Genomic DNA, 23,067 nt, shown 5'->3' on the forward strand with positions numbered 1-23,067 from the left:
TGTACTTGAAGTCTTATATATGATCAATTACAATAAACAAATTACAACACTGCAGGACACACTCTTGGCCAATGATGTCAAAAAGCGGAGAGAGAGAAATTCAGTTTCTCAGTAGGAAATCAAATTAGAAGCATGTGAAATGTCTTCTGCTGGCCTTCAAGGGAGTCCTCATCTCAAGTAATTACTGTACTTGTCCAGACAGGTCCAGAACAGGATGGCGGGCCATGTCCTCCTAATCCTACAGTTTGCCTCATTCCTGCCAACAGAGCAGCCCATGCACTGCATAGGCACTGTGTACAGTTTTACACTAGTCATCCAGAAAACTCCACTTTTTAAACAATCAGGTCGTTTCTGGTTGCTAGGTATTAAAGACATATTATTAACATATGTAATAATACATTATTATGGGCTATTAATATATAATACATTATCTTTATTCTATGTGGTAAATATATTATCCATGATGTATTTTCAATGACAGGCTCACACATGCTGCACATCCCCAGTGCCATTAACCCAGATAAGTACTGAGTTTCCCAGGATCCTGGCGCCACTCTAGCTCCCTTGGAACTGGCAAGGGAACAAAGAGGATGATGGACCAGAACTTGCTTCCTCACACTTTTCTCTGGGGCAAGAGCCGGCAAGCAGCCACACCCTAGAGCAAGAGAGTGGCCCTCAATAGCTTTGCTGAGTGAACTTCTCCGAGTCATCTCTCCTGGGAAAGGGATTTCTTCAAAACCATTTAAAGCTTTCCAAAGGGCAAAAAGAGAGATGGTCCTGAGCCAATGTCACCATAAATGCTTCCACTCTCCCTGATTTCATTTAGGAAATAAGGAAGGAAAGAGGCAGTCACAACGGCTGCCTTGCCCACATGCCTCATCCATCTGCCCCCCGCCCCACCTCCGCCTCCCTTCAAGAAAAAAACGCTCAAAGTAAATTTTACAGTAGGGCCCGCGGTACAGCAAAGTTGTCGAATGAAAAAGCCATTATTTCAGCGCAAGGTCTCCATCCAGCACCCACGCCGGAGCAAAGGACAGTCCGGGCCAAGCCCCCTTTGCCATCCACTCCTCGCCGAAGCCCTGGAGGGCGCGAGCAGGAGGGAGGAGAGGGGGCGAGGACTCCGTGCCAGCGCCACCTCCTCTGCCAAAGGCTCCTCAAGCTCAGCAGTGCCCCAGGACTGTGCCCACCTTCCGTTTCTCCTCCCCGAGTCCCTTTTCCCGGTTCAGGCTGGACCGGCGGACTGGTTTGGGGACCAATGAGGGGGCAGCCGCTGACGCGTGGATCCCGGTGAGGGGCGATTTCATTTCCAGGGGGAGAGGCCGCCGAGCGGGGGGCGGAGGAGAAAGGGGGGAGCGGGGGCAAAAAGTCGGAGGGGAGGAGAGTAGCAGCCCAGCTGCCGAGGAGCCGAGGCGGCAGAGGTGGACCGGCGAGAGGTGGAGAAGGAAGCGCAGGTTCGCGGACCGGAGCCGCGGAGCCGGCGGGGAGGCAGCGCGGGAGGGGCGCGGGCCGGCCGGGGAGGGTGGCCGTCAGTCCGGCGGAGCGGGACTCGCGGCCCGGGGCGAGGGGCGCGCGCGGGGCGGAGGCAGTCCCGGCGGTGTGGCCGCGCCCCCGTCCCTCGCGGTGCGCCCGCGCCGCGCCGCGCCGCGCCCCCGCATCCCCCCGCGTCCCCCCGCGCCGGCTCCGCGCCCGGCCGCCCCGGGGCTGCCCCCGCCCCGCGCGCGCCCGTTGGGGGGCCGGGGGAGCGGCGCCGGCGGCCCGGCCGCATTGTGACGTAGCGGGCCGCGGCAGCGCCTCTGCCGCCCGCCCGCCCGCTGCCCGCCCGCTCCCGCTGCGGCGGCTCCTGCTCCCGCCGCCGCCGTCCACCCGTGCGTCCGTCAGTCGGTCTGCGCTCGCGAGTCGCCGGCGCGCCGGGCGCCCCCGGTGAGTCCAGGTCCCGGCGGGCGCGGCGGGGAGGCGGGGGGCGGCGGCGCGGGCGGCTGAGCCTTTCCAAGTTTGCACCGGGCGACCCCGGCGGGTGTCGCCCCTGCTTCCCACAGCCCCCGGGCCCCCTTTGTGCCGCGAGTCCGGGCGGCCCGGGCAGCGGCGGCGCCTCTGCAGAGCGGGTTTGGGGGAAGGTCTCTATAGTAACAGCGGCGGCGGCTGCCGAGCGGCAGCTTTCCTCTGGGGAAGGGGGGAGACAGCCCCCGCCTCGGCTGCCAAAGGATTGTTCTCTTCCTTTGCGCGTTTCGTGTGGTGGTTATCCGCGCTGCCACCTCACCTCGTGTCGGAGGCGGGGATGGGCAGGGCCCCAGCTCCTGAGAGCCCGGAGGACGAGGGGCCAAGTAATAGTAACAGCGACAGTACCCAATGACAATACTAATCAGCGCGGAAGGGGACGGCTGGGGTGGCTGCCGCTCCGGGGAGCCCCACGCGCATTCCCGGGGCTCCCTGGCTGCCTCCCGCTCCAGCCGGGGCTCAGAGCTGCCCCGGGCGCTGTCCTGCTTCCCAGGCTCGTCCGCGTCGATTTGAGCCGGGAACGTGCCTCTCTTGGCCTTCCCTCGTGGTGAGGACTTTCATCTGCAGGTGGTAAGTGAGGTGAACTGGTATTTTGGCTATTGTCAAATGCCACGTTTTGTTTATTTCATTTTTTACGAAAAGAAAAGAAGGGAAAATTATGAGCCATTCCTGGCAGCCATACAGTTTCCACAGGAAATACTAGCATTCTTTGAGGAACACGCTACTGCTTGCAGCGAAGAAAGTCTTTACGAAACAAAAAGGCAACAGCATTGTTGCTCGTTTTCAATGGACCGCTAGGAGGGGGGGTGAGGGGTGGAACGTGTTGTTTTTTCCTGTGGGAACCTTGCTTTCCTTGGGAAAGTTCATTGAGGAAGCAGTACTCTTGGTGTCGGTTTTGCCCTGGCTGGTGGCTGGGCCTCCTCACTTCTCTCCCCTATGAGGGACAAGTGCCCATCAGAGAGCCTGGAGGCAGGGAAGAACTCAGAGGAAGGGAGAGCCTGGGCAGGACAGTCTCGCCACACACCACGTGCTGTGGAGTCCGGCCAGGGTGCATTTTGCAAAATGAAATAAGGGCTGTCTGGGGAGGTTTATGAGGATTACATGTGTGCAGAGAATGTCAGTTCTCCAAGGTGTCACTCTAAACACGTAATTTTCAAGCACCACTCTCCTTGCTGAATCTGCAAGAAGGCAAAAACCTATTTCTCTTATTACGGAGCAGACATCCCCATTGGGAATGGATTGAAATCTGTATTTCATTTGTACATATTGAAATTTTAAAAGGCAGAGAGAACAAGGTCTAGGGAAGCAGTATGCTAATGTGTTCGCATCTGGGAGAAGATGTCTATTGGCTACTCCCCATGCAGCTCAATGTTAATTTAGGCTCAGCATGGTTCAGAGTTCCGAGTGGAAGGAACTTTAAGGGGCTCTTAAAACTATTTGAAGAAGGTGTGACATTTTGCTGTCAATCACGGAAGTCTCTCCCAAAGGCAGTTCTAACTGGAGATTACCCATAGCCAAATATGTAGGAGTTCCCAGGTCTAGAATCAGAAAGAAGAAGGTGGTACTTCTCTTAAGGATCTTTTGGACATCTCAAAAATAAAATAGAACAAAATAAGGGATATAACTTTGAATGTAAACTTCATTTTCTCCATCCGAAGAATTTCATGAAGGAAGGTTACAAGACAGTAGATGTGAAGTGAGGCTGCGTTTATTGATTTGACATTTACCATGTGTTGATGTCTGAAAGGAAGTGACTAGCATAGATGAATCTCTCTCTATATTATGTCACAGTTTTGCTAATTCCAGGCACTTGGTGCAGGTGTCTGTGGAAATGTGGAACAGAGGCCAAGAAACTTTGTGAGCACCCTTGTTTTGGAAGGAGCTGTAGTAGTACTTTACTGCTCTTAAGAGGAGGGAAACCCACACGAACATCTAATACAAACAAATGATCTTTGATATTATCAGAGAAAGCTTGGAGCTGTTTTTCTTGCCAGATTTAAGGCATTGCTTGTCAGAAGAGGAAATCTCCCAAGGAGCAGGTGCACCATTATAAGAAACACAAGGGAAATTCTCTTTTAAATGCAAAAATCTAATTGAACCAGCAACAAGAGAATCAGTGACACTCTTAGAATAGAACCCTTATTTTTGGCAGTCTGTCAGGTTATAGTTGCAAACCACATAGGAGAAATCTGTGTCTTGGGAGAACAATAACATCCTGGCGAAAATCTAACAATTGCTCCTGTGAAACTTTTACCCTTATGTATTTGTTTCCTTGGGTGCCTTTGATCGACAATCAGGTTTAGTTACAAGGAGTAATTTATTGAAAATGAATCAATAAATCGGTTACTTGTAGGATTTACACTTTGGATGATTTTGCATTTCACATGGATGAGATAACCAGATTTCATTTATAGTTTGCATCTTCACTCTCTTTTAAGCTTTAAAGTCAGTGATCAGGTTATATGTTGAAATGATGACTATGAATTGATGAAACTGATGGCTAGGCTCTGGGCAAGCACTAATTGATTCCTAAACAATTGCAGTGTATTCATTTCATGCATGTGTAACATATAAAAATATGAAGTGCACGATCTCTTCACACGGCACTTAGAAGGGAGGAAATAGGACCCACAAAAGATACCTTATGGTTGAGCACCCAAGATGCTGAATAGTCATTGGAAAGGAGTTCTGGGGAGAAAATGACCAAATCAGTTCACATGTGTTATCAGTTAGGGGTCGCTGCCTAACCAATGACCCCAAAATGCAGTTGCTTAAAGCAGCTACTGAAGCTCATGATTCTGTGGTCCGTGGTTTGGGCTGAGCTCAGTTGGGTGGTTCTTCTGCTGAACTTGACGGGCATCTTCAGTCTGCTGGTAGGTGGGCTGCTGGCAGGATGATGGAATGGCTTCGGTTACATCTGGCAGTTACCATGCTGTTAGCTGGATGAACAGGTGACCAAGGCATGTACCTCCTGTTCTTGAGCCGACGAGACTGGGCATCTTCACATAATAAATCCTGTACCAAGAGCAGCAAAAGAGCCAAGTGTGAAGCCTCTGCTTATATCCTATTTGTTGCTCTCCCATGGTTCAGATCAAATCACAAGGTCACCTTGCATTCCAGGAGTGTAGAAAGATGCCACTTATAATGAGAGACAGCCACACACACACACACACAAAATTTCAGCCCTTCCCCCCTCAATTTATTGCATGTTTGAACAATCATTTTCGCCTATGTTTTCTACTAAGGAAGAGTCTACTGTAAGTCAGGAGAGATTAGTGGGCAGGCCAGAATTTAGGTTAGGAAATGAACTGTACATCACTGTCTTGTAGTCTTTGTTCTATAAACCTTGGGTAGGTGAGGAATAGTGCAGCAATAGTAAAATTTGAGTCACAACCTTCTGCCAGGGGTGTCAGGTTGGTTTGGAGACAGTAGGCTGGTGGCACCTCCCACCGTCGTTGGGAGGTGAGGAAAGCTCTGGCAAAGGAGGAGGCAGAGACAGTGGAAAAGAGAGGATCACTCTGGGTGGGGGTCCCATAGTTTAGGTTTAGGTGACTGCTGATGATAGGGCATGACTGAAAGCCCCCAGTCCAAATCATCCTGAAATTTTAAAAAAGCCTAAGTGCCATCGTGAGAAACAGAGAAATCAGTAAGTGGTTTATTTGGGGGGGGGAGAAGAAAAATTCAGTTCCAGAAGGGTTGATTAAAAGAGATAAATTGAATGTGAAAGGACTTCATAAACTGCAGAGTATGTATAAGTTTAGCTGTGGCTTAGTGCTTAAGTTGCAGTGAATTGTAGAGACTTGAGTTTCTCTAGAGTAAAGCAACAGAAACCAAGAGGCAACCTGAGAATACCTCAGAGGTCAAAGGGAAGTCAGAAGAGCCACTTTCGGGATGGAAAGGGAATCACTGTGGGGTTGGGGGAGTAAGAACTCAAGTTCTTTTACTGCAAAGCACAGCCAGAGGTCTGCCCATGGACTTAGCATACCCGCAAAGAGAAAACCTTTGGGGGTGCCTGGGTTCAGTCAGTTGGGCATCTGACTCTGGGTTTTGGCGCCCATCATGATCTCAGAGTTGTAAGATGGAGCCCTGGGTCGGGCTCTGCCCTCAGCACGGAGACTACTTCTCCTCTTCTCTCTGCCCCTCCCCTCGTTCTCTGTTTATCTCAAATAAATAAATAAAATCTTAAAAGAGAGAGAGAGAGAGAAACCTTTGGCCCAGCATAATGGCATGCACACTGCTTAGCTGCGCATGTTAGCTGACAGCCCCACTAAGACAGCACCCAGTGGGGATTCAGTAGGAGGACAGGGGCGTACTGCTGTCAGAAGTGAAACTGGACCCAAGGGCGCAGAACCAACACATGCCCAGCAGTAATGAACCCTCGCAGATTTATTTGGACCTAGCAACCCGAGAAGCCCACAGGGTAGGAGCTGACAGTTCAGGCCTACTTACCTAGAGCTCTGCAGGTGCATTCATAAGAAAGAGTTAAACCCATGCTAGAGTCGGGGGCTTTGCATGGAAAGAGAGTAAAGAAAGAAGGCCCAACATCGCGCGTCCTCCAGGCTCCTCCATAAAAATCGGCGGTTGTTTTATTAGAGGGGAGAGGAATTCAAAACGCGTTCAACGCTTTTTCACCTAAGGGCTCAGTGAAGGTGCGGCTTTACCAGCCTGGCTTTATTGACGGCCAGTCTGAAATTCAGGTGGCCTCGTCCGCATCAAGCGCAGCTGCGGGCCAGACAGAACCACCTGGCCGCTCTGGCGTCGCACAATTAGTCTGAGCGGCGCGCACAGCTGCTCGTTATGGAAGGCCGCGGATGGACCCGCTCAAATCCAAGCACACCACTTTTTATTGCTGCTTTTGTACAAGTCTAAGAGCCCTGAAGATATTCCATAAATGTTAATTTAATGAGTGAATGTACCATGATCTGGTACAGTAACCTTTTCTAAAGCAGTCTGGTTTGACTTTTCATTAGTCACAGTAGCATTTGCTATAAAATCCCTAAATGTCTTCGGTGGATTCAAATGTTTCAAGGTACTATTGTCTCAGTTACGGAGGTTTTTCTAATCCACCACGCAACAGACCTAGCCTTTCCTTTTTTGAGACACGGTTTTCTTTACTTCTTACCTTTATCGGCGGCTCTTGGCCGCAAGTCAGAGAAGCCCAGTTTATACCTGGTTAGGCAGGAAGGGGTATATGTTTGGCTCCCGTATGGGAAAAGTTCAGGAAGAATCCAGTTCTCATTTCCCCTCTGCTTCGTGGTGGTGAGATGGTCAACAGCAGCTCCAAGCTTAACCCCTGCAGGAAAAGAGAGTAATTTGGGATTAACTCTAATTACTGGGCACTTGCCCTTGACTGAACCAGCTACTGTGGCCAGGGGTTTGGAACATGTGACCTGGCTTGTCCTTGATAACGTGCCCGGGCCTGGAGCCTAGGGAAACAGGAGGAGCAGTCTGCGTGGGGAGGCGGGAGATGGGGAATGCAGGAGCTACACAGGGAGGGTGATCAGCAAAACCCTCCTAAACCCAACGGGCTGAGAGCAGGAAAGGGGTTGTTCTTAACAAGAAAATACAGAAAAGTAGAGAAAAGGGACACCATGTGAGCAAAGGGGCAGGTATCTTCTCTTGCATCTGTTTTCCCTGGTGGACGAATTGCCCTCTCACTCTGCCCCCAAACCGTGAACCTGGGAATGATCCTAATGTGACCTCTACCTTGTCAGTCACCACAACTTCCTGCTCTGTCTCCTCCTTACTCTTTCCCCATTAGTTTAGAGTTAGAGCCTCCGTTTCACCCTGCACAACCCTCCTCTGAAAATGCCATACCCAGTCTATCCTCTTCGACTCTGTTCTCCCCACCATGGCCCCAGTGCTCTTTCTGAAGAACAAAGACGTGAACTTGAATTTCGGGTAACTGCCTAAGTGGGTGAGTAGGAGGGAGGTGCTCTGCAAGGCTTCTTCCAGCTGCCCCCGTTATCGCCATGCTGTGCTGAACTGTGCAACTCCACGGTCCCCAAATGCTCCGTCTTCTCTCATTTTCATGTATTGGCCTGTGCTTTTGTCTCTATGGACTGTTGTTTTCCCTTTTGTGACCTTACTTGACCTTGAACATCCACCCCTCCTTCCACACTCAACCCAAGTATTGCTCTTGCAAGAAGCCTTTGCTGAACAATCAGTCCTGCCCAGCCCTGCATCATAGTTGACTTTGAAACCCTGTTTCAAACTCTGGGACTGACTCTCCCAGAGTGCTCATAGTGACAGCTGCATGGTGATTTTTAGTCTTTGTGTACCCCTGTACCTAGCCAGGGGCTCCTCACAGCAAAGGTAGTCAAGAAGCTGCAGAGGAATGAGTGAAAACTCTGCACTGAGTCATTCTTCTCGGTGATTTTCAAAGTTCACTCTATTTCCTTTAACTCGACTCTTAAATTTGCGTCTCACAGTGTTGGCTCCGAAAGCAGGTTCTCTTTGAAATTGCTGCTTGGACACTTTTCAGCTGTTTCCCCAGCTCCTTGGCATGCTTGTTGCCTGCTTGGTTGCTAACAGCTACTTCAAGGAAGAGGCTGAAAAACATCAGTGGCCCAAAGTCAGTCTTGAAGCTAGAATGTATGGCTCACAGAGCAGATGAGGAATGCTTCCCATCTGCAACCCCCCCCCCCCCACCATAAAAGAGGTTATTTAATAGTTAATATTTATGAGGCACTTACTCTGCATTGGGTGCTTAACAGATGACTTCCAATTATTTTCTTATTAATTCTAACAGCAGCCCTAGGAAGAAGGTATTATCATGATCCGTCCTTTTTCTGCATAGGAGGAAACTAAGATTTACAGGGTTGGAGACGCTTGCTTGCCCCTCAGGTCCTTCTGGTGCTTGTCCAGCTGTCAGACACTCTGGGTAGTTGAGGAAGAGAGTCAAGCTATGATTGGTCTCTTCCAGTTCACCCATTAGGATTTTTGGTGTTACTGCTCTTACCTGAAGGGACCACCTCCTAAGAATAAAACATGCCACTTGCCTCCCTTGGCCTTTGAATATGTTGAAAAGACTATGGAAACAGATGTATTTAAAGCAGTAAGGACTCTGGTACTACAGTGGAAATGAAGAGGAATATCTCTCTCAGAAATTTCCCGTCATATTCTTGTGGTTCTGCTATTGCCTGATGTCTGAGGGGCTGTTGAGGGCTTTTAATTTTTTAAAGATTTTATGTATTTATTTGACAGAGAGCAGGAGAGCACAAGCAGGGGGAGCAGCGGAGAGAGGGAGAAGCAGACTCCCTGATGAGCAAGGAGCCCAGTTACGGGTCTCGATTCTGGGACCCCGAGATCATGATCTGAGCTGAAGGCAGGTATTTGACCGGCTGAGTCATCCAGGCGCCCCAAGCCTGTTGAGGTTCTGATGACAGTTATGGGTACTCTCCTCGGAGGAAATAGATGTGCCCCCATACCACTGAGCTCACGAGCTTTTGCTTGTGGATTTGCTATGGCTCCGCGTACTCCAGGTTAGAAACCTTGTTGCTAAGCTCTAATCTACAAGAAAGATGATAATAGCCGTTGTCCTATGTTGATCACCCCAGGGATCACCTGCATTGGGTGCTTAACAGATGACCTTTTTTTCCAGTGTTTACCCAGTGCCAGTCCTTTGGGAGAAGTGCAGAGCAGCAGAGCACTCCTCTAAGATGCGGATTTTGATCCCCATTGGAAGGGGTGTTGGAGCAAATGTAGGGGAGGAACATGGCCTCCCAGCCAGCAAAGGGTGAGAGTGGGATGGAACGCAAGAACTACACCTGCATCGTCTCCGTGCTCACTTGCTCCTCTGACCATGCTGGGCGTGAGTGACACCGGTGCCCCGGAAATTCCAAGCCTCCATTAGACTGATTCCCCTCACCCTTCAGCGTCCCTTTTGGAAGTGGGTCACAGGCTGCTTCTGCTGGGGGAGCTGCTGGGAATGTCTCCCCTGCAGGAGCTGACAAGGGCTGGGCAGGTCTCAGTGCCTCTCCTCTTTTCCCCATGAGGACAGCTTACACCCGCGTCTGAGACATATATCGCAGCTGCTGAACCCTGCCTAGGTGAGCGCTTCGCTCATTCCTGAGTGCACTTTGCACACCCGGCAACCTTAACCGCACAGGTCCCCTGCAGCAAAGCTAGCTGCAGATTCTCCATAGGAATGCCTTCCCAGACAGTTATTTTGAGCCCGCTGTACGCTGGGCACCTCTCAGAGCCAGAGTGACCTCACCGATGTGGTTCCCGAGCTCATGGTATTTCCATCAAGTCTATATCTTGCTGGGAAGGAGGCGAACAAGGAAATAAAGTGTGGTGTTGTAGGAAAAAGGAAGTGTAAAGGATTGATTCCACTCCAGTTTCCACTCTTTGCGGCTTTACAACTCTAGGCACAAACGTGTCTCCTTCTCTAGCACTTTCCTCCGTCCCCTGGGATGTCAAGAGTCCTGATTTCCAGAGACTTTAATAGAGTAACAGGGACCCGGGTGCCCCAGTGCATCTCAGCCACCTCTTTGCAGAAGAGCAGGCAGAGTGACCAAATGACCCGCCAGACCGGGTAGAGACACGGGGCTAGCTAGTTGGTCTGGTCCCCAGCAGAGCACGGCTCCCTGTAAACCACAGGCTGCTTCTAATTTATTTGTGATGTGATGACTGTCACTTTGGCCTTTATGTTGTGGTCTCCCCGCTGCATGAATCTGGCAGGCGTGCCCTGCTCGGGAAGCAAACGGTACCAGCCTCTGCTCCGTCTTTGCAGCCCTTGAGACGTGCCCCTGGGGCTCTTTTCTAGCAGTTCCTCCTTCCTGCTCGCTCACCTGTGCCCCCGCTGCCCCTGAGCCAGCCTCCCACGGTCTTTCCCCAAGTGTTGCCTTATGGCTCCTTCGACCAGAGAACTGGCGGATAGCAATAATAGATCCATGAATGTGAGCCACTTAGGTAATTGCAAATTTTCTAGTTAGCACATAAAGAAAAGTAAGAGGAAACAGGTGGAATTAATTTTAACAATGGATTTTACTTAACCCGATATATCCCCAATATGAGCATTTCCACATGTAATACAAAAAAAGATTAACCAGATAGCTTTTGTTCTTATTTTCGATGTTTTCTGAAATTTGGCATGTATTTTATTTTTAACTCAGACCCTAGGCCCACTTGTGCTACGCAGGAGCTGCGTGTGGCATGTGGCTCCCGTGGTGGACTCCAGGCTTGAGCTCTTAGCATTCAGCTTGAACCTCTAGTGTTGTCTCTGTTGGACATGGTGGCCTGTGCCCTAGAACGTGGGCTCTTGAGGTCAGGGAGGCATCTGTCATCTTCCTCCCCCGGTGAGGAATGCAGTGTGTGGGAGGCCCACATTTGGCCTCTGGTACATTGGGAATTCATTAACGGATGAGGAAATGTTGTTACCCTCAGGAACTGCAGGGATTGGGGTGTGTGTGTTTGTGTGTGTGTGTGTGTGTTGGGATGGGGACTTGCCTCACAGGACCTCTCTTTGCCTGTCACTGCCTGGCTCTGTCCAGTGCCACAGAACTGCATTTGAGTCGGACTGAATGGACAGGAAGCCTCTACCAGTGAAAAGGCATGTCCCAGCCTAGAATTGTTCTGAGCTCCTATATGTCTCCTTCAGCTTCAGGCTTCATGAGCTCTTAACACTGAGTACTAGGACAACTTACACACAGCCCCATATGTTAAAGGGCACTGGTCTTATTTAACAGGATAACAACGACGACGACAAACCCAAATAAATAGGATAGACCTAACTAACACAAACAAGGCCAACTGAAATCCAGAACATTCAATATACAGGGAAGGAATTGCTGTGTCACGGAGCTGTAAGAGTCATCCTCACGAGATCTTTCTCTGTTTCCAGTGGTTTGGGAGTCATCACGCCTCCCCAGGGAGAACTGGAGAGTGGTATCCGGAGTAAATTAGCATTTGCACATACAGCTTATAAATTTTGTGAGTGCTTCAAACCCACTAACGGGCATGTGCCCATTGGTCCACTTTACCCGTAATGGTAAATGTCACTTGAAATAATTCATACAGCCAAGTCTCACAGATTGGCATTCCCATAAAGCCATACTAACCACATATTCAAATAAATGCAAAGTTTGAAAATGGAAGAAAATACTGCGTTTGATCTGCGAAGTCCTATAAATATTTTAAGAGATTCTTGTCTAAGAGAAGAGTATAGTTACTTCAGGCCCAATTGAAGAGTGCTTTGAAATAGAAAACAGAATTAGGCATAACCTCCATTTCACCGTTGATGACCAGTTTCCACCTGGAAAGCTCATGAGCCTGCTTGGGGGTTTTCGTATCTCAGAGGGCCCGTGGGGAATTGTCAGTGCTGCTGTCACACACTATGAGGGGGTGGGGCAGGGATGAATGAACCTTAGAAACTGAACAGTTCCTCAGCTAAACCGTTTGGAACAGTTTGGAGACAAGGTAGCTTGCCAGTATTTTTGCAAAGTACATTCTAAAAAGTTAAAAAAAAAATCATAGCCTACATCATAGACATCATATGGTAGAAAACTGAACGCTAGCCATATTTAATTGGAAGATCCTTTCTTTAATAAGTCAAGGATGGTTCGAGACAGACAAAGCTTTACATCTGTTGGCGGTGGTTTGGAGAATGCTGCTTTCATCTGCGTCTCTCAGCAAAGAACTCGTGTCTCTCTGTGACCGTAACACACTTGGTCCAACATGACGGCTCTGCTGTGCTGTTTTTGGTGTAATTGAAAACCTATAAAAAGGCTGAGAGCTACTTTTGAATTGGCTCGCTGAGCTTGGACTGGATCTGTCAAAGCGGTGAAAGGTTTAAAGGAATTTTCATAAATGAAGTCTCCAAGCTGTGTTTTAACCATCGAATTCCAATGAACTCCGAGGCCCGTGAACTTGGAGAAGAGCGCCTTAGAGAAGAGCAGTCATATCAAGATGGAAATAAATGATTCATTTTCATTCCCCGAGTTCTGCAGACATAAGCACCCTTAACTGCTGATCATCATAATTTAGCAGTACTGTTGTGCACTAAAAATACAATTTAAAAGTCTAATCTTTAATTAAATTGAGTACTCACAGATTAACATGGTTACAAATCTTGGGAGCTGGATATAGCACAATGTTTACTCATGTTGCTAGGAAATAGCAGAGCTCTTTGTAAGTTACAGACTGATTTGGTAAGTAGAGGGGTGTGGGCTTCTCCCAGCAAAGACTGGATGGTTTCTTCTCACTTTCTGTCTCATAATATATGTAAATGCATGTCATGCAGCAGAAATCCTGCACACGAAGAGCTTTTGTTGGCTGCAGAAAGCACAGGTGTGTGCTCCTGAGTAAACATTTGGGAGATCTTTGGAAGGGTGATTTTACTCTGAGTTCTTAGATGAAATAAACATCATCAAGTGTTTGGGTTTTTAAGGAACTGCATTTGTCCATTTGTTAGAATTACCAAGAGAAAGAATTGCTCTTTAAAATATAATTACCATGAGGCTAATTGATGGTTTTGCATCCTTGCCGTTTGCGGGAAACTGTGAAATTAGTGCAGAAATTTGAGACAGGTTGATGGTTTTCCAGAATCATTAAAACCTGCGTGTAGGAAATCAACTCTGCTATTCTTTCTGTTCTCTTTTCCCTCCCTTTGGCAAACCTTGCTGCATGACACACTGTACAATAGTTTTTAAAAATGCAAAGCTTTAGCTTGCGTAGCATGAAAGGGAGTCACTTGCCTTGTCCCTGAAAAGAGGAAAGATTTCTCTGTGCTATTTCAGATAGGATCAGGCAGCAAAGAGTGGCCTCCTCAAGCTCAAAAGTAGAACTGAGAAAAAACAAAAACAAAAAACAACCCACAGGGACGAATGACTATTTGATCTGTTCAAGGCAGCCTCTTTTCTTTGGAGCTGGTATTTCAAACCAGAGGCCCTTCCTAAGAGATGGAAAAATAGTAGGATACTTGATTGTCCCTAGGAACGACATCAGGGTTAGGATATTTATTACAGCGTTTTTTGTTTGTTTGTTTGTTTTTTATTTGACAGAGACGTCACAAGTTGGCAGAGAGGCAGGCGGGGTGGGAGGGTGGGTAGAGCAGGTTCCCTGCTGAGCAGAGAGCCTGATTTGGAACTCAATCCCAGGACCCTGGGATCATGACCTGAGCCGAAGAGGCTTTAACCCACTGAGCCACCCAGGCACCCCTTATTACAGCGTTTAAACCTGCATCCAAGCTCTGAACAATGTGGGGAGAAGTAAAGGTTGGCCCATGGGGGGGTGGGGGGCCGGGCAGGGTCATGACAGCTCTCCCACATGTGTGCCCATGACTTCTGTTGGTAATGTCCACGCTTTTAACTTCCCTCTGGGTAATTGTTGACTCATCACTGCAGAAACGGTTGTTGATTCTGGCAAGAATTGTTTTCTCAGTCTGGGCAAGTAAAACGGTCTCAAGTATGTACTCTATGACCGGTATATACCAGCTGAATGCATGAATCCTTCAGCATGTCTTGAAAATAAATGTATTAATATTACAAGACCTAAGGCTTACTCTGTTGCAGTAAATAGAGGTTAAGGACTTGTCTTCTCAAAAGATACTGTCATGCCATCATGTCACCTGTGTCATATATTTTCAGAACATCCTTCTGAGGCAGGATCCTATCAGACAAGGGGGCAGAATGCCATGTGATGGGAGGTTTCACTGCTCAGCCCCTAGTCAGAATTGGTGACGGAATTGTAAGTGGTGAGAGACATGCTATTATAGAACTTTTCTTTCAAGAAAGGAATTGGGGGATTTGACAATAATGAGATGGACAGATGAGGTAAAACTAGCACACATTACAAGCTTCTTGGGGGCGATAATTATTTACAGTCATTCTGTCTCCCCAGACACCAGACAACATGCTTATACATGGTGTGGGGTAGAGATGGTGGATGTGGGCAGAAGATCATTCTGGTTAAGAGCTTGAACCACTGAGCCACCCAGGCGCCCCAAGAGCTTGAACTTTCACCTTGGAGCAAGGCTTGGCTCCTTCTCTTAAGACACTGTCTGCATTTTCACATACTTACTGAACCTCCCGATGTTTTGACATTATTTCTTCTCTTACTAACAGATACTCTTTGATCACCTCACTTATTTAGGGTAATTTTTGGATGCTTGGGATAAATGGGAATAGTGGGTAATCTGGTTCACGTTCTTTCTTTCTCCACCTGCTCTGTATGTTATTATTTTGGAACTCAATCAGCAGGTTCCTTTGTTCTCTGGCTTTTGGTTGGGTCTGGCCAGTAGGAGGCAGCATCAGGACCTGAGCAAGCAGGTGGGAAGAGAGTTTGAGCTCTTGACTTCTTGGATTCCCTCCTTAACAGGTTACCTCTTGCTTCTGTAGGCAATGGCTCTTGGCAGGAAGCCAACTCTATCAGGCTGGTTTCTAAATTCTGATAACTGCCCTCCTGCAGATGCTTTATTCTGGTGGCCATTGTCCTTTTGACTCAATCCCTCACTGCGACGTCTCTTGGAGTTACTCCAAACCCTGCCCACACCTTTGTGCATGATCTCTTTATTAAACTACCCTTGAACTGCATTTGTGTGTGTCACCTGTTTGCTCTTGGGAACCTGACCCATGTGATGACCTGTCTCAGAGGTCATTGTGAGAATGACATGATATAGGTAGAATTTAAAACAACGATGGGCTCATAATAAGTACTCAACAAGGTCTCATATTATTATCATCATTAGGTTTTTGTTTTTGTTTCTGTTTTCTACAGAGTATGGGTTTGTCATAGTAATTATCACTGCATTGTGTTAAAATCTTAAAAAGGTGAGAAGAAAATAACTATCATGTTGTAAAAGTTAAAAATGGGAACTGTGGGGGCACCTGGGTAGCTCAGAGGGTTAAGCCTCTGCCTTCGGCTTGGGTCATGATCTCAGGGTCTTGGGATTGAGGCCCACATCGGGCTCTCTGCTCAGCAGGGAGCCTGCTTCCTCCTCTCTCTCTGCCTGCCTCTCTGCCTACTTGTGATCTCTGTCTGTCAAATAAATAAATAAATAAAATCTTTAAAAAATAAAAAATAAAAATAAAAATTTTTTAAAAATGGGAACTGCGAAACAGAAGGAGATCAAGAGCTAAGGTCAGCAAGTGCTCCTGTGGCAGAGCTGAAAAGTCAGTTAAAGATATCTGACTTTGTTTCACTGCACAGGCTACACAGTCACCACGTCTGAAAAAGAAAGTGACAACTTCCAAAGTCACTTAAAACATCACTGCTTGGGATAATGGGGTCTGCTTCGTGCAGCAAACCCTATTTGGGACCACGAAATAATAATTGGGCTGAATAGTGGATGTGTCCATACCTTCAGCTTCGTAAGGCAGTTGGTCGTCAGGATTGGATTTCTTCTAGGCTCTCAGGGGGTAGATGTGCCCCTGTATGGTCAGAGTTGAATAGGAAACCAGCATTGTGATGCTCATGTAGTAGATTTCTTGCACCTACATGTTTTTCTGACTTCTGTCTTTGAGTTCTCATTCTTGAATCCCATCAAATAGGTCACCGTGATATTTAGAGTTTTCTTGTCTGTAACGTATAGTATGCTGATGAAACTGTTGGTCAAGGATGAAAACTTAATGGAGTCCCTGAAGAAGAAGGGACCAGCTTGAATATAAAGCTTTCTGTGACTTCTTAACATTTGATGATAAATTTGTCCTAGTTGTTGAAATTTCAGACCGGATGGATGTATCTTTCAGTGCCTTGGAAAAATTGTGCGAGTGTTCTCAAACTAGAGAGAGTGCATTTCAGAAGTGTCTCATTTTTACAATTAAGGAGAGTCAGGGGAGGTGTAGCAATTTGAAAGGCCTTTTGAGGTCAATCCAAATAAGGATTTATATATTGTCCGTATTGTTCAAGGAGCTGAGTAGGGAGAACACATCTCCCCTTGCCAGAATTGCTGATGCTTCTGGAAGGAATGATTGTCATTTGAACATTTGTATCTCTTTTTATCCTTTCAGGTTTAAGTCAAACCTAGGCAGGCTCCCTGCCTTCTTTCATTATGAAGAATATGTTTCTTATAGATCGGGCACTTAGCAAATAGGAAGTTTCCTAATTCTATCTATCATCTGTATATTTATTGTCTTTAAACTGTCCTTTCTAGAGGAGAAATTATGTTAAAGTGCCATCATGATCTCTCCGTTGATCCTAACGAAGCTTCCCATTGCTTTATTTCAGCCAATTACTTGCACTTGGATTCCGTCTTTTCCTATTTTTTTGCTTTGAGTTAAGTACAGTGGCGTTTTCACCGAGAGGAACCAGTATATTCACAGCATTCATTATTCTAAATGATTACACTGTTGTCACCACATCAGTTGTGTTGACATGAGTACTAGTCACGTGGGAAAAAAATTAAATTCTTAGTCGATTGTACCAAAAATATCATGTTACTGTACCCAAGAACCTTCTGTGGCCGCTTGCCAAACAGAAGTAGTCATGAGTTCTTTAAAGCCAAGTAACTGGTGTTCACAGATGGAAGATACATTACTTCATGCAGTCGTTCTGTAAACATGCTTTGATACCTTTCCTTCTGTAGACGCAGTCTTTTCCCTCTATGAACTTTCTGCCTCGTGGAGGAGAAAGACTTGTATGTCCAGAGGAGAGGTGTGAGCAAGTTCTGTGCTAGGGAGGAGGCGGGAGCTGTGAACACCACCTGAGATGGGGAACCAGGTGGTTCAGGGCTTCCCAGGCAAAGTGACCTTTGATTTAGAGCTCAAGGCCAAATAGGTGTTCACAGGCAGAAAATTTAGGGGAAGGCGATGGGGTCTCATAGACTTGTGAAGTTCCAAGTATTTTGATGTGACTTCCCAGTAAGGTAGAGGTGTGGAGAGGCAGGAGAAAATGTCAAAGGGATGACCAGAGCCGTATCTTCACCTGTTTCCTACTGTGGACAAAAGGGGGCTTATGTTTCTTCTTTAGTAAGTGATACTCATAAATAATCCTACATAGATTCCTGTGTCATCTGCTCTCAAGGTTTATATGATCTCCTGGGTTGGTGACTTCTAGGTTTTTCTCTCTAGCCCCGGGGTAGGGATTCTCTTTGTCTTCCGATCATGTACATTGTGGTTTTATTAATTCTCATAGTTTACACCTCCCAAAGTAAATTCAACCTTTCTCTCAAAATCTTGGCTCGTCTTCCATTTCTTAATTTAGTGAATGGCCCCAGCTTTCAAGGAAATTACCTGTAGTACTCTGTTCTTTTAAACCGCCCCCCCCAGTATCTCCCAGCATGCTCTTACTCAGTAAGCCTTGCCCTGTTTGTTCAGTTATTGTCAACATCATCGACTGTTTTCCACCCGCATTTCTCCTATCTTTTTTCCAGGTGTCATCCTTTTCTCCCTTTGATTACCATAGCAACCTCTCAACCCAACCCTACCCTTTCTGATTAGTTCCCACACTATTACCAAGTTGATCTTTCTAAACTTGATTGTGTCAGTGATTGTACCAGTATATTTGTAGTAGGTTTTCATCGCCTGTGGATAAAATAAAAAATCCTTAGCATGACACACAAGCCCTGTCATCCTTAGCATGACACGCAAGATTGGCCCTGCACACCTGTCCAGCCTCATGGGTCCCTCCAATCCCCCACCCCTCTCCAGACTTGTTCAGTGACTTAGATCACTATAATTTCTGCTCTAGTAGTCTCCTAGGAATTGTCCTGTTTCTCTTCCCAGACTTCTCGCCTTGCGAACTCATTTCCCTCGACATCTGCCTCCACCCACATTGCAGTGAGGTGTTTCCACAACTGTGTGGTGATAGATTATTTACTTTTTTTTACCCTTTGGTCTCCACTAGACTCACAGCTCCTCAATGCCAAGCTCCATGTCTCTCTCATCTCTGCCATATTCCCAGCGCTTACCTTCATGTCTGGCACGTAGTTGTAGGAAAAATAAGAGTGTTTATTTATTATAGACCAGGCAAAGGGTTAATTTACTTACATATATTATCTCCTTTAAAGGGGCAAAACAACATCAAGGTCTGTTTTGAAAGGGAATATGGCAGAAAAGTGCAGGCTGGGTAAGAGATTTGTTACAGGGTGTCAACTCGGGCTAGTATTTTAAAAAGATTTTATTTATTATTTGACAGACAGAGATCACAAGTAGGCAGAGAGGCAGGCAGAGAGAGAGAGAGAGGGAAGCAGGCTCCCTGCTGAGCAGAGAGCCTGATGTGCGGCTCCATCCCAGGACCCTGAGATCATGACCCGAGCTGGAGGCAGAGGCTTTAACCCACTGAGCCACCCAGGCGCCCCAACTCGGGGTAGTATTTTAGCAACTGAGAATTTAAAAGAGAACTTTACTAGTGTTGAACCAATAGAAGTTAAGTGGAGAGAATTTATTTTAGTGATTCTCAGAGATGCTGAATGGATGGATGGGTGGGTAGGTGATGGGTAGAGAGCCCAGCACGCATTCCTTAGAATTTACCGTGGAACTTTATTTAACTTAAGAATCTTATTAACCTTGGTGTAGCAAGCTTATTAGGACTAGAGCAGCAGCTTTCTGAGGCAGGTGCAGAAGCCGGCTGCCCGGCAGCATCCAGAGAGGAAACCCAAGTCCAAAGTGGACACGGTGTAAAAGAGTATTATGGGATGGCTTTTAAAAACAGATATTTAAAACTTTATGTATAAAATTATTAAGTTCGAAATTGTTCAGGCAGGTGTGGGAGTCTGTTATATCATTGAGAACTTTTTCAATAAAAAACAAAGCTTGGGGCAAAGTATTCCCCAGCTTAGGGATTATAGGCAGAGTCATGGTCAAAAGTGTGGGTCCTGGAGTCAGAGATGCTGGTCTGAATTCTTTCTCAGACATGTCAGCTGTAGGTATCAGGTCCAATTCTTGACCTCTAAAGGGTCAGCACCTCTGTTGGGGCGTTGTAACAATGAAATGAGAAGAAAAAAGTGTGTGCCACTGTGGCACAGTGGGGTGTGGTGGCCCCTCACTGAAGTCTGGGTTTACCTCTGGGTACAAACTTAATTGTTAGCAGTCGTGGGAAAGGGAGCATTTACTGCATTTGTGGTTAACGTTATGGGTTTTTAAAAAATATTTTATTGGTGTATTTGAGAGACAGAAAGAGCGGCAGAGGGAGAGGGAGAAGCCAGGGAAATCTGAAAATATTTGTTGTTTTAATGAATGACTGCCTAAAGATAATGAACAGAACAATGAATGAATGAATGAATGATAATCCCTCACCTCACTAGGTGAAGTAGCCCTCACCTAGTGAGGTCCTTCAGACTGCTTTTTTGCTTTCCCTGATTTCTTTGATAGTTCAAGTCATACGTGCAGCATCTTCCCTCAGTTTTCTGTTACTCTCTGTACCTTTACCTTGTGTTATTTTTTTCTCTCTTAATATTTACCCCAATCTATCCTATGTTTATTTGCTTTCCTATCGTCTGCCATCCCCCACCTGAATGTAAACCCACATGTGGAAGACTTGCCTTGGTGCACTGCTCTATTCCCCAAAAATGGTAGAGTGTCTGGCCTACAGCAAAAATTGAGTAAATATTTGTTGAATGAATAAATGTACCATTGTAAGCCTGTGCTTGGTAGAGAGCCTTAGGCAGGTTATGTGGCCACATAAATATGTTTTTGTAAATACTGTTTGCTGAATACATTAGGATGCTTCTTTGTGTTTATGAAAACATAAAACTAGGATAATATGAAGTATCAGTGGAAGACTTTTAAATCACTCTCCAACTCTAAGGCAGTGATTTCAGATTTTGGTGTGTGAGCCTGTCATGTATTTGATAGCATAAGTACATGTTTTCTTGGATGTATTACTTTGTACCCTGCATCTTTTCATTTGGTATCATATCATCAGTATCTTCTTGTGTTTTTTACAAACCTTTTTTAAAGACCTCTATTTAAAAATAATGGAGGAGAGAGGGAGCAAGATGGCGGAGAAGTAGCAAGCTGAGACTGCTTCAGCTAGCCGGAGATCAGCTAGATAGCTTATCTAAAGATTGCAAACACCTGAAAATCCATCGGCAGATCGAAGAGAAGAAGAACAGCAATTCTGGAAACAGAAAATCAACCACTTTCTGAAAGGTAGGACCGGCGGAGAAGTGAATCCAAAGCGACGGGAAGATAGACCCCGGGGGGAGGGGCCGGCTCCCGGCAAGCGGCGGAGCAACCGCGCACAAAATCAGGACTTTTAAAAGTCTGTTCCACTGAGGGACATCGCTCCAGAGGCTAAACCGGGGTGAAGCCCACGCGGGGTCAGCGTGGCCTCAGGTCCCGCAGGGTCACAGAAGGATCGGGGGTGTCTGAGTGTCGCAGAGCTTGCAGGTATTGGAACGGGAAAGCCGGCTACAGAGACAGAGCCCACAGTAAGCTCACAGCTCGGTGTTACCTTGAACCGGTCGCAGGCTCGGTGAGCTCGGAGCACGGCCGGAGGTCAGGCAGACGGGAGTAACTGGGCGCGGTTCTCTGAGCGCGCACTGAGGAGTGCGGCCCTGGGCTCTCGGCTCCTCCGGGCCGGAGACCAGGAGGCCGCCATTTGTATTCCCGTCCTCTGGAACTCTACGGAAAGCGCTCAGGAACAAAAGCTCCTGAAAGCAAACCCGAGCGGATTACTCACCCCGGCCCCGGGTAAGGGCGGTGTAATTCCGCCTGGGGCAAAGACACTTGAGAATCACTACACCAGGCCCCTCCCCCGGAAGATCAACAAGAAATCCAGCCAAGACCACGATCACCTACCAAGGAGTGCGGTTTCAATACCAAGGAGAGCAGCAGAATTCCAGAGGAGGAGAAAGCCAAGCACGGAACTCATGGCTTTTTTCCTGTGATTTTTTTTAGTCTTGCAGTTAATTTAATTTTTTCTTTTTCATTTTTTTTTTTTTTCTCGCCTTCGGGTAAAATTTTTTTTTAACTGTTACCTTTTTCTTTTTTAACGATTTTTTACTAGTTTATCTAATATATATATATATTTTTTTACATTTTTCTTAGGTGTTTTCTTTTTTTAAAAATATTCTTTTCTCTTCTTTTCTTTTTTTCTTTTTCTTTTTTCTTTCTTCCTTTTTGAACCTCTTTTTATCCCCTTTCTCCCCACTCACGATTTTGGATCTCTTCTAATTTGGTTAAAGCATATTTTCCTGGGGTTGTTGCCACCCTTTTAGTATTTTACTTGCCCCTTCATTTACTCTTATCTGGACAAAATGACAAGACGTAAAAATTCAACACAAAAAAAAGAACAAGAGGCAGTACCGAAGGCTAGGGACCTAATCAATACAGACATCGGTAATATGTCAGATCTAGAGTTCAGAATGACAATTCTCAAGGTTCTAGCCGGGCTCGAAAAAGGCATGGAAGATATTAGAGAAACCCTCTCGAGAGATATAAAAGCCCTTTCTGGAGAAATAAAAGAACTAAAATCTAACCAAGGTGAAATCAAAAAAGCTATTAATGAGGTGCAATCAAAAATGGAGGCTCTCACTGCTAGGATAAATGAGGCAGAAGAAAGAATTAGTGATATCGAAGACCAAATGACAGAGAATAAAGAAGCTGAGCAAAAGAGGGACAAACAGCTACTGGACCACGAGGGGAGAATTCGAGAGATAAGTGACACCATAAGACGAAACAACATTAGAATAATTGGGATTCCAGAAGAAGAAGAAAGTGAGAGGGGAGCAGAAGGTATACTGGAGAGAATTATTGGGGAGAATTTCCCCAATATGGCAAAGGGAACGGGCATCAAAATTCAGGAGGTTCAGAGAATGCCCCTCAAAATCAATAAGAATAGGCCCACACCCCGTCACCTAATAGTAAAATTTACAAGTCTCAATGACAAAGAGAAAATCCTGAAAGCAGCCCGGGAAAAGAAGTCTGTAACATACAATGGTAAAAATATTAGATTGGCAGCTGACTTATCCACAGAGACCTGGCAGGCCAGAAAGAGCTGGCATGATATTTTCAGAGCACTAAACGAGAAAAACATGCAGCCAAGAATACTATATCCAGCTAGGCTATCATTGAAAATAGAAGGAGAGATTAAAAGCTTCCAGGACAAACAACAACTGAAAGAATTTGCAAATACCAAACCAGCTCTACAGGAAATATTGAAAGGGGTCCTCTAAGCAAAGAGAGAGCC

At 46.5% G+C, this 23,067-nt stretch overlaps 1 protein-coding gene across 5 annotated transcripts in view; it reads left to right on the forward strand.

Annotated features, from left to right (window-relative positions):
• The first annotated feature begins 1,173 nt into the window (after positions 1-1,173).
• Positions 1,174-23,067, forward strand: part of LOC101673611 (synuclein alpha interacting protein) — a 162,490-nt gene continuing 140,596 nt past the window's right edge. For 2 of the 5 annotated variants that reach the window (XM_045081412.1, XM_045081414.1), the window contains exon 1: positions 1,750-1,920. The gene's annotated coding sequence lies outside the window, so the exon portion shown is untranslated. Of the gene's footprint in view, positions 1,288-1,747; positions 1,921-2,478; positions 2,566-23,067 lie in introns of those variants that run through there. The other 3 variants (XM_004761356.3, XM_045081415.1, XM_004761357.3) reach the window with 3 other exon arrangements.

Source organism: Mustela putorius, unplaced genomic scaffold, assembly GCF_011764305.1.
Source record: "Mustela putorius furo isolate JIRA1106 unplaced genomic scaffold, ASM1176430v1.1 tig00000561_pilon_pilon_pilon, whole genome shotgun sequence".
NCBI lineage: Eukaryota > Metazoa > Chordata > Mammalia > Carnivora > Mustelidae > Mustela > Mustela putorius.